Genomic DNA, 11,649 nt, shown 5'->3' on the forward strand with positions numbered 1-11,649 from the left:
GATACCAATCCGTTTACAATTATTGCTATATCACACAAAGCTATCTATCAGCCTGTCTATCTTTGACAGACGCATTAATCTAGGAAGGGGTGGCCACCAACACAATCACCATGTCACTCTGTCCTCTGTCATCACGCTGCCCTCCCTCTTACTCACACCATCCATATTTATATATCTCCACCCCGTCCCTCCACCTCATCCTTGGACTCATTCTCCCCCTATATCTCATCAACATACTCTCATTTACTCTGTTAATTTATCTTGTCCTAAAACTGTCACCTCTCCATCATGAATGCCCAGCTGTAACGACTGATTACAACCAGATACACAGTCAGTCATCAGTAAGTGCTGTGAAAAGAATGTACAGCCATTAGCACCTAAACATACCCTACCTCCATCTGGAATACCCAGTTGTAATACTATGGATCCCCACTGGAGTATGATGCTAGTCACGAAGCAGTGCTACGAAAGGGATGTAGACCCAATGAGCAACGTAAAATAAGCTACAAAAGAACAATCACCTGGGCTAAGTTAAGGTGAAAGAGTCATGAAGCTAGTCACGAAGAAGTGCTATGAGTGACGTACAGCCACAGCATTGTCTTTTCCTGCCAATCAGCTGTGTGAAATAAGCTGTACAACGACGACAATTTGGGCCACGTTAAGGTGAAAGAACTATAGGCCATGTGTTATTCTCTGTATGTACGTATGTATGTATGTGTATATGTATATGTGTATGTATGTATATATGTATAGTCAATGTGTTATTCTCTGCACCAGGCCAACCCATCTCAGAGTACTATAACATAACAGCACAGTAATGTGTATATGTGTATGTATATGTATGTGTATGTATATATGTATGTATGTATATATGTAGTCAATGTTTTATTTTCTGTATAAGGCCAACCCATTTCAGAGTGCTATGAACGTAACAGTATTGACTGATTGGACTGGTACCGAATCATGTATGTATACATGTAAGTAGGTATATATATATATATATATATATATATATATATATATATATATATATATTTATATATATATTTTTATATATATATATATGTATAGGTAATGTGTTATTCTGTGCACCAGGCCAACCCATCTCAGAGTACTATAACATAACAGTATTGACGCAGGAGAGAAACTGATTGCATTGCTGCTGAATCATGTATTTATATATGTATATGTGTATGTATGTATGTACAGTATGTATGTGTGTGCATGCATGTATATATGTATGTATTTACAGTATGTATGTATGTATGTACCATATATATACACAGTATATATGTGTGTGCATGTATGTATTATGATGTGTGTATGTACGGCATGTATGTATGTACAGTATGTATATGTGTGCATGTATGTATGTATGTATGTATAAATGTACATGTCCACTATAAGCACTACACCATTTCTTCTTAGTATTATGGTAGTCACACACACACTTGTTCAGCCACCTGCTACGTGAAATAAGCTGCAAAAGGACGACATTTTGCACCAAGTTAAGGTGCACCAACTACAGTCATCTTTCACAGGGATCATTTGCCTGTCACCTGAGATACTGGTGTGGATGTGGATGTGACAGAAAGCATTAGGAGAAATACACTGAGGTGGTTTGGCCATGTGGAGAGGATGGGGAGAGAGAGACTAACGAGAAGAGTGTGTGTGAGTGAGGTGGAAGGGGAGGTCAAGGATTATATGAAGGGATGGAGTGGAGAGATATCTGAGAGAGGGGGATATGAGCTGGAAGCAGGGCAGTGAAATGGCGGGGGACAAGGCGACGTGGAGGCGACTTGTTTGTGGCCACATCGTACGGGATTAAGACGTCTGGCAATAGATAGATAATGATCCCTATACCAGTTCTAACCTGACTGTGATCCCTAACCCATTTCAGTTCGGTTGATAGCCAAGTGTAGTCAGTTTGAAGGGCTGATTTGACAGGTGGTGGTGGTGGTGGTAGTGGTGGTGGTGGCGGTAATAATGATCCATCCATCCATCCATCATCCAATCCTACGTTGCCCATGAGGAGCGTAGGAGCCCGGGGCTAGGCAGTTGGTCCTGACATTTAAGATGAGAGTGACCTGCCTCACTCATCCCTGAGTGGCATTACATGAGCAATAAACCCCAACCATCCCTGTCATAAAAGACTTTGTATGTTACCTGTAGAGAAGTTTTATATATTTATTAGACTTGTGGACGAGCGGTTGTTATACTTGAGTAGCTTTGTAAGTAGATAATCTTCTTTCCCATTTGTCGTGCAATGACAAAGAAGAGGTAAAGAATAGTATGGGACTATTTTTATTTGTCTTGGAAATATTAACAAGTCTCTCACACAGAGCGAAGTATAAAGCAGAGTCCCTGTCTCCCTGTCTCTCTCTCTCTCTCTCTCTCTCTCTCTCTCTCTCCCAAGTTGCTAAGCCCTTCTCCCTGCGACCTGTCTGTTCTATGGCTAGCTTCCTTCTCATCATCCGACCTCCTGCTTCTATCTGTCTCTCTATCTATCTATTTATCTATCTATCTATTATGATTTGTAAATATAATATGGAGTCCTAACACCCCTTGGATATAAACCTTCACCGGCTCAATCCGATTGGAGCACATAATTACCCACTAAACCACCAGGCGCCAAAATTTGGTTATATGGTTACCACCCAGCGTAGTAACTAGTTTCCTGGTGTACAGGAAACCATTTGGCTTGTCACTCAGTGTAGAGTCACCCATAGGCAGAAGGAAGAGGAAAGAATGAAGAAATGAATGACAGAAGAGGGAGTGTAAAGTCACCCGTAGGCAGAAGGACGAGGAAAGAATGAAGGAAAGAAAGATAGAAGATGGAAGGAAAGAAGGATGGAGGAGAGGACACGGCAGACACCCGAGAGCAGCACTACATTGAGTGAGTGGATGGTGAGTGCCCCCACCTACCACTCCAGATAATAAAAATTTCCGTTATTGCTGAAAAATATACAACACTAGATATACGAGTCTGGCCAGTGACACAACAACACAATCATGATATATAAACACTAACATGCTCAATTTATCTATGACCTAGTTGCCGTGGTAACAGCTGGGCCTGCCATCCTCACTTCTCCATCAACCATATCTCTTAACCATACTGCTGTTTCGTCTTCCACTCTCTCTCTCTCTAACTCACGGGCACTCTCTCTCTCTCTCTCTCTCTAAATCATATCTCTTAACCATACTGCAGTTTTTTCTTGTACTCTCTCTAACTCATGGCCACTCTCACTAACACTCTCTCTAAATCATATTTCTTAACCATGCTGCAGTTTCTCCTTGTACTTTCTCTCTCTAACCCATGGGCAGCCACTTACATCACTGCAACCCACCCAACCATCATGACTTGCAAGTATTATCAAGATCATGAACAAAAGAAAATATATGACAAAATGCAAAGGTTTATATATTTTACCGCTAGTACATAGTGATAACATCTGTCCAGTATATACAGCTTCCAAAAAACAAAAGTAAAAATAAAAGTCTATTACAAAGACAATGCTCACGGTAAGCATCAGGTGGTTGCCATGGTAACGAGTCGTCCATCTGGCCTTCTCCACCAATCACGTATGGCCACTATTCTGCACCAAACTGCTGCACACAACCACCATGCCACCTGGCCACAAATACCAACAGATAGAATAAGGTGGCACTGAACTGAATACTGCATTCCCAGCGCCTGTCAAACACCATATGGCAGTAATTCACAGCCAAGACACCTGATAAGCAAAGGTAATATACTGGAGAAGACAGGGAGAGAATAATTACTAAAGGTTGTTGACTACTAAAATGAATTCAATATTGCATTCCCAGCGCCTATCAGGGATCATATGGCAGTAATTCACAGCCAAGACACATGATAAGCAAAGGAACACAACACTGGAGAGAAGACAGTAAGGGAGAGAATAATCACTAAAATAGATGTTGACTAATTACTGGAGGGTCTCATTGTCAGGTAAAGGTTTAAAATAAATAATGAATTTTTCCCTGCAAAGGGGAATGTGGTTAAATCAGGGGAAACTTGGCAGTGCTTAGTAGTGGTGGTGGTGGTGATGGTGGTGGTGGTGATGGTGGTAGTAGTAGTAGTTGTAGTAATATTGTTGTATAGCCATGTTCATCTGTTGCCCTTCTCCCTAAGTCCACCATTCGCCTTTCGTGGGGCAGGGCAGTAGCTGGGGGTGTTATTTAACCATGCAGTGTAGCCGCCCAGATATATCAGTGCCACCACATGAAGGCGTCCCTCTCCACCACCAAAGCAAAGTGGCAAACCAGCTTAATAGTTACAAATGGAACTGTATTAGGCTTTTTTCTGTAAACTGTTGTAAATATAACCCTTTCAATCTAGTGACATTATCTATCTATCCATCTGTATCTATCTATCTACCAATTACCAAGTGACTTAATCCTGTAAGGGATAGCCACAGACAAACTGCCTCCACGTTGTTCTGTCCTCTGCCACTTGACTCCCCTCGCTCCAACTCACATCCCCTTCTCTCATATATTTCTCCATTCCATTCATCCATCTTATTCTTAGTCTCCCCTTCCACCTCGCCCATATACACTCCTAGTTAGTCTCTCATTCTCCATCCTCTCCACATGGCCAAATACATGCTTCAGATTATTCTTGCTGCCTCTAGGTGTTTATATTCAGCTTAGGAGAGACTTCAGACTGGTGAGATTAGATACTGCATAACCTTCTTTAGTCCCTTTACTATACCCGGGTGTAGTGGTGGGTGATGGCCACTATCATCCACTCACTTGATGTAGTGCTGCCTACCTCTTCCTTCACCTGTCACTCCCTTTTTGTGTCTGGTCTCTTCTCTTCCCGTTTTTTTCCATCCTTCCTGTTACTTTTTATTACTCTTCTTTACACAATGGTCTAAAGATGGCAAGAATACCACTGGCAATGGCACTGGATTCAAGACGTGTACAGCAAAAACGAGGGAAAAAAGGCCAACCTACAACAAGGAATTAGTGTATTCTTCTCGAGTGCTATCCATGTGACTTTACAGTACAATAACACATTTGTTCTAACGTGACCAAGATTCCCAACCCCCTTCAGCTTGGTGATGGCCAGGTGTAGTCTTTGGTGATGGCCAGGTGTAGTCTTTGGTGATGGCCAGGTGTAGTCTTTGGTGATGGCCAGGTGTAGTCTTTGGTGATGGCCAGGTGTAGTCTTAGAAGGGTGGATGGACTTAAACTGACATAATCAAGGAGATCCATTTTGTCTGACCATTTTCTAAGAATATAAGTGTTTCATGCAAGACCTATTTTGCCCCACAATATCCTCATGCAGATGTACCACCAACTTTATAATCTCCAGCAGGGTGAACATTCTCTCTCTCAAGCTAATGGAAATGACAAAATGAAATATAAAATAAGTGAGGTGGTGTGTGGGGTGAAGAGAAGACAAAAGGGGGTGCAAGGAACAGCATGGTGGAATGAAGAGGTGAGAGAGGTTGTGGCGCAAAAGAAGAAAGCATATAGTGAGTGGATGGGAAGCAGAGGCATGGAGGAAGTTGAAGGACGGAAGGGAGAGTTATATGTAGACAGGAAGAGAGAGGTGAAAAGATTATGTCCTGTGCTTGCCATTCTCAACAGGGTTCAGAAAAAACTCAGCTTAACACACCAAGACACAGCACTTAGGGACATAAATTATCGGTCTAAGTTGAATAAAATGACCTGGAAACAGCAAGAATAAACTAACACACAATCGGAGTGAAGTGGCAAGGAAAGACGCTGACCTGAACTGAGAACATACTACACTCAGACACTTATTTTCATGTAGGTACCCACTGAATAAAATCACTTGGAGACTGCAAGAATAAATTAAGGTGTCACTGCACTAAGAAGGCTGCAAAGACTCACCTTAATTCGAAAGACACTGCACTGGGGCCACTGGTTCTCTGTAACTGAGGCTGCCACGTAGCTCCCTGACTCTGTATTCATGTTGCCATCTTGCAAGTAACCCAAGTAACGCACTAGTAACAAGTAACATCGTACCTGCAAGTGAAAGGAACAATTAGTTGCAGGTGGGGGGAGAAAGTGACCAATATTACTCTTGTTATTATCAAAGAAAATACACCACATGTTGAGCCTGTACCCCATGAAGAGTCCAAGAGGGGCCAAAATTGTTGTACAAGGCAGTATGTAAACAGAGCTTCACAAGACACTCACCTGCAATATCTGATGTGTTGTGGGCACAGCTGTGTGTGTGTGTGTGTGTGTGTGTGTGTGTGTGTGTGTGTGTGTGTGTGTGTGTGTGTGTGTGTGTAATTCACCGGGTCGGTCAGGATCGCTTGATGGTCGTGATCGTCAGCTTTTACCCTCCCGGAAGGGAGCTGAGAGCTCATATAGTCCGATCTAAGGGCAAGGCTGTGACCTTCACATACGCACACACCCGTCCCCTTGCTCAAGGGGGACAGTAACCACCCACTTCGTCAGTGAAACTTTTCGCAACCTGAGCGAGGCGCGAACTCCCATCCACCAGTTGGCAACCGAGAACGTTACCACTGCACCAACGAGCGGTGTGTGTGTGTGTGTGTGTGTGTGTGTGTGTGTGTGTGTGTGTGTGTGTGTGTGTGAGTGGCAGTAGGAAATGAATACACAGTCCATGATACACAACTGACCCTGACAACACTAAGCCGTTCTTACAACACACAAGAACTAGCCAGGTGGAGTAGCAGAGCAGCGTTATAAATGCACCACACTATCTTCACACAGGCCACACACCTTATTAGAGTACACAATTACGTTACCCATACTTTGCACTTTCTGCCCCAACCGAGCAGTGCTGAAAGCAATTTGCCTAACTGTAGTGCAAGATTTTTTGTGAATACCGGTAAGTATTATCCAACTTTAAGCCCACAGCCCCCTTTATGACCTATCCATGTTAATCTGAAAGTAGAGATCAAATCGTCAACAGACAGCGGTAGTAAAAGTGTTCCTGTGTCTCCCTGAACCCGGTGGTCTGCAGGATGAAGTTACCTCTCTGCAGTGCCACATCCTGTTTTCATGGGATAGGGATTGAGGAACGTATATATTAATAGTGGTTATATCAGTGCCACCACCTGCAGGCATCCCTCCAACACGTCATCGTCTTGAAGGGACTATTTACGTGGAATCCTCTTCAAAAAATACCCCCAAACCCACAAAATTAAAAAATAATAATAACCAAAAATCGACGGAATTACATTACATACGAACATTCTAAAAATTTCGGGGGCAGAATGTTTACAAAATGTCGGCAAGGCCACGAAAAAAAACTGACAACCTTTTAATATCTGCAAACAACAATATTCTGCCACCAAACTCACACATATCTCCATTACCTTGCATAACAACAGTAAGCAGAATTAAATGGGGAAATTAGTTGTTAGTAAAGAAAATCTGGAGGCAGTGCAGGATACTTACTACGCCAACCATCTTCGACGTCAAATCTTACAAAAATGCCAAATATCATCTCAGTACATCCACTTTCCCTCACACACGTACACCCAAATAATCTCTATTGCTTATCTACCATTAGTGAGTAGAATTATGTAAGTAGATTAGATGGAAGCTGCCGAAAAACGAATCAGAGCAGGATATTATACGATGCTGGCCTTCTTCGGCGTCTGTCTTTCATTTACACCACCATTCCACAACCCATCTCAAAACACGAATATTTCCATCACATACTTATACCCTAGTAATCTCTCTTAACTTATTTAATATTAACAAGTAGATTTATCCACGTAAATCAGATGCTAGTGGTAAAATTATAAACTGGACCAGGGTAGTCACGACGCCAGCCTTCTTGAGCGTCTGCTCGTACTTTGTCGCCCTTTATTATCACGAAACACGAACACTCACTTGAAATACTCACCTCTAAGTTAGCTCCATTGCCTTATCAAATTTTCCCAAACAGAATAATATAAGTCAATTAACTGTAACAGGTTTAAAAAGTGGAATCAAGGAGTAAGGATACTCACCACGACACTTCTAAAAACATGTACTCGCAACGCCAACCTCGAAAGGATTCATAAAAGATCTTAAACCAATTTCCGGGATTTGATATGCCTTCACAGCATTTAAAAAGCATCAGAAACAGTTTTACTTGGTTGATTTTTTCCGATTTTACACATATGTATGTATTATTTTAGCTTATTTGCGCGAGAACTGAAAAATAAACAAGCAATTTTATAGACGTGCCCCGGACGCTCAAAACACTTATAATTTTGGAACCTCGGCTTGTCTCCGATGTGAAGCCCGCGAAGTTCAAATTGGTATCATAGTTTTGATTAATTCGCTTGTTTATAGTGCTAGTATCGCTGCACTTATGATCGAGTTAACTGTGTGAAAGATTTTTATATGCTACATTATTTGCATGGATACTATCCTCTTACGGGATAGTTTGGGTTTGCTGACGATAAGATGAAGCCGAAGTCAATAACTACGAACAAAATTCCCACATCTGGCACTTTCTAGTTTCAAATTCTCCCTAAAATTAGTTTAAACCTCAGCAGTACTAAATGTTACCTTTTTAGAGACTTAGAAAGGAAATCACGGTACAGTTTTCTTTTGCTTCCCTTAGGCGAATATTATGTACTGTGACAGAGATACCGCGATGCAGTACTAAATAGCACGTGTAGTTAGGTAGCGAGATTTTTTAAGAATACGCAAATCATATACTTATGCCTGTGTCTTGATGAGTTGTCTAATAGTTCGCTGTCGATCTTACACACCCTTCCCAGCACATACACACCCTTCCCAGCACATACACACCCTTCCCAGCACCATACACACCCTTCCCAGCACCTTACCCTTCCCAGTATCTTGCATACCCTTCCCAGCACCTTACACACACTTCCCAGCATTTTACACACCCTTCCCAGCACCATACACACCCTTCCCAGCACCTTACCATTCCCAGTATCTTACACACCCATCCCAGCACATTACACACCCTTCCCAGCACCTTACACACCCTTCCCAGCACCTTACACACCCTTCCCAGCATCTTACACACCCTTCCCAGCACCTTACACACCCTTCCCAGCACCACACCCTACCCAGCACCTTAGACATCCTTCCCAGCACCTTACACACCCTTCCCAGCACCTTACACACCCTCCCCGGTACCCTTCCCATATGGACATACACAGTCACTTGTTCCTTCTTATACAAACTTTTCCTGCAAGCGTATGTTTGTATTTTAATCTGTGTAAAGGTACTGGCCAGCCTGTCCTTGGCACTTATGGCCTGCCTGTAGTTTATATCTTGTTCTGGATGTCTGGTTCAGTCAGGCTTCGTTACACTGAGTGGCACATAGTCTAAAATATCGTTTGAACTTTTCCTCATCACCTAAAAGTTCTTGGTCTTTTCACATTTGTCTCATGTACCCATTTCATTTTAATTTTATCGGAAATGGCTAAACTAAGCAATAACAGCTGTTCTTCTTCCTTCACCACCTCACAGGACCACTGGGTACTGTCTTCCATGGCTCCAGTGATACAGTTGATCGCTACATCCGCATCGTAACTCGCTGACATCGCTTCCCGTGTGTAAAGTGACATCTTAAGCATCACGAACGGACTGGGGTGTATTGGTGTCGTGATGAGGAGGGGTAGACTGAGATGATTTGGCCATGTGAAGAGGATGGATGATGACAACTGGGTGTGGAGAGTGAGAGGTGTGAATGAAGAGTTGAGGTGAAAGATAGGACTGGAGTGTATTGGTGTTGTGATGAGGAGGGATAGATTGAGATGGTTTGGGAGGAAGGATGGGACTGGAGTGTATTGGTGTTCTAATGAGGAGGGGTAGATTGAGATAGTTTGGGAGGAAAGATGGGACTGGAGTGTATTGGTGTTGTGATGAGGAGGGATAGATTGAGATGGTTTGGGAGGAAGGATGGGACTGGAGTGTATTGGTGTTGTGATGAGTAGGGGTAGAGTGTATTGGTGTTGTGATGAGAGGAGGTAGATTGAGTTGGTTTGGGAGGAAGGATGGGACTGGAGTGTATTGGTTTGTGTCATGAGAAGGGGTAGACTGAGATGGTTTGGGCATGTGGAGAGGATGGAGGATGCCAACTGGGTGTGGAGAGGTAGACATGTGGGTGCGGAAAATAGGAAGTGTAAACGTCAGGGGTAGGGATGTGAGAGGCAGACCGAAAAAGACCTGGGACGAGGGGTAAGGGAATGAATAGGGAGGCTGCCAGAGATCAAGCAGCGTGGAGTGCCGTCATTACGAACTGTCCGTCTCCTCCAAGTTGATGTTGTCCCATGCTAAGGTGGGGACATATATTAACGAGTAGTTGGGAAATAAGTAATTAAGGAACAGGTGTTAGGGAGACTCCTTACCCGTATGTATGTTTCTTAGCACCGCAACCTCCTGAAAATGATAATCTTTGATCCGCATTCTCGTCGGGCAAGGCAGATCCCAAGCACCTCTTCCTTAATGATTTATTTTCCAAACTACTCATTAATATCCCCTGGCTGACTTCTTATCTCTTGTCAGTGTCGACATAGACTGCATGAATTACACACAAGAATATAGTAACGGAGCAGAATTAGAAATAAATTGTTAGGACACTCCCTAACGCCTCTTCTTAACGATTTGCTTCTCAAGATACTGTACTGATTAAGCAAATAGAAATATCATCCGTAATATGCGAGATTTCATAGTACCTCCTCCTCGGCAATTTATTTTGCATATTACACATTAATGTTATTATTCATGTAATCTGTGACTTTTAATATCGGCGTAGATTCCATTTATAACACACTGGAGGATTTTAAGGTGTATGCGCAAAACAATCGCCCAGGAAGAGACCCTACGGAATCTCCAAAGCCTAGCCTATGTGGTACACTGGTAGAGTGTGCATCTCACACGCTGGTGGACGCGGGTTCGCCTCCCATCAGAGTTGTTAAAAACTTTGGATTGCAAAGGCAATCCCAAAACTTTACTGGACTGGCCTATATGAGAGATTTAGGCTGAACTATTAATGTCGGCACAATTGCAACTCAGAGTAGCATAGAAGAGAATATTATGGTGCATGGTGCAAAATAAATCGCTGAAGAAGTGTTGCGAAAATCAATCCGTATTATCGCTGGAACGTGGCCCTCACACCCCTTTTTTCCTTAGCGATTTATTTGCAAATTAGGCCTTTCTGTTGGGCTGTATGATATTTATACTTTGCTAATACCGCCATAGCTTTCATCAAGAGGATATTAAGGTCAAGAGTGCAAAATAGTTCGCCGAGAAGGAAATGTTACGAAATCTTCTACATGAGAGATTACGGCTTAATTAAAACATCGGCACAGTTGCATCAGTATATAGAATATTAAGGTGTAATGTGCACAATAAATTGCTAAGGAAGAGGTCTTACGAAGCCTCCTAAGTCGGGGTTGAAAATTAAGCCGTTATGTCGTTGAAATGGAAGGATTTTTAGTACTTTTTCCTGATCAATTTATTTGGTATATTACACTTTCTTGTCCTCTCTGTCGTTATCGGTATTTTTTAATACAGTCATAGTTCCAATTAACACCATATTAGGGGATATTAAGGTGTAACAGGCCAACTAAGTCACCGAGGAAGGGATGTTACAAATTCTCCAAGGCCTGTCTCACCAAATGTCAACAAAGATCAGCT

This window comes from Coenobita brevimanus, unplaced genomic scaffold, assembly GCF_032717465.1.
Source record: "Coenobita brevimanus isolate Jiangsu-jjx unplaced genomic scaffold, ASM3271746v2 jjx.HiC_scaffold_2695, whole genome shotgun sequence".
Classification (NCBI taxonomy): Eukaryota; Metazoa; Arthropoda; class Malacostraca; order Decapoda; family Coenobitidae; genus Coenobita; species Coenobita brevimanus.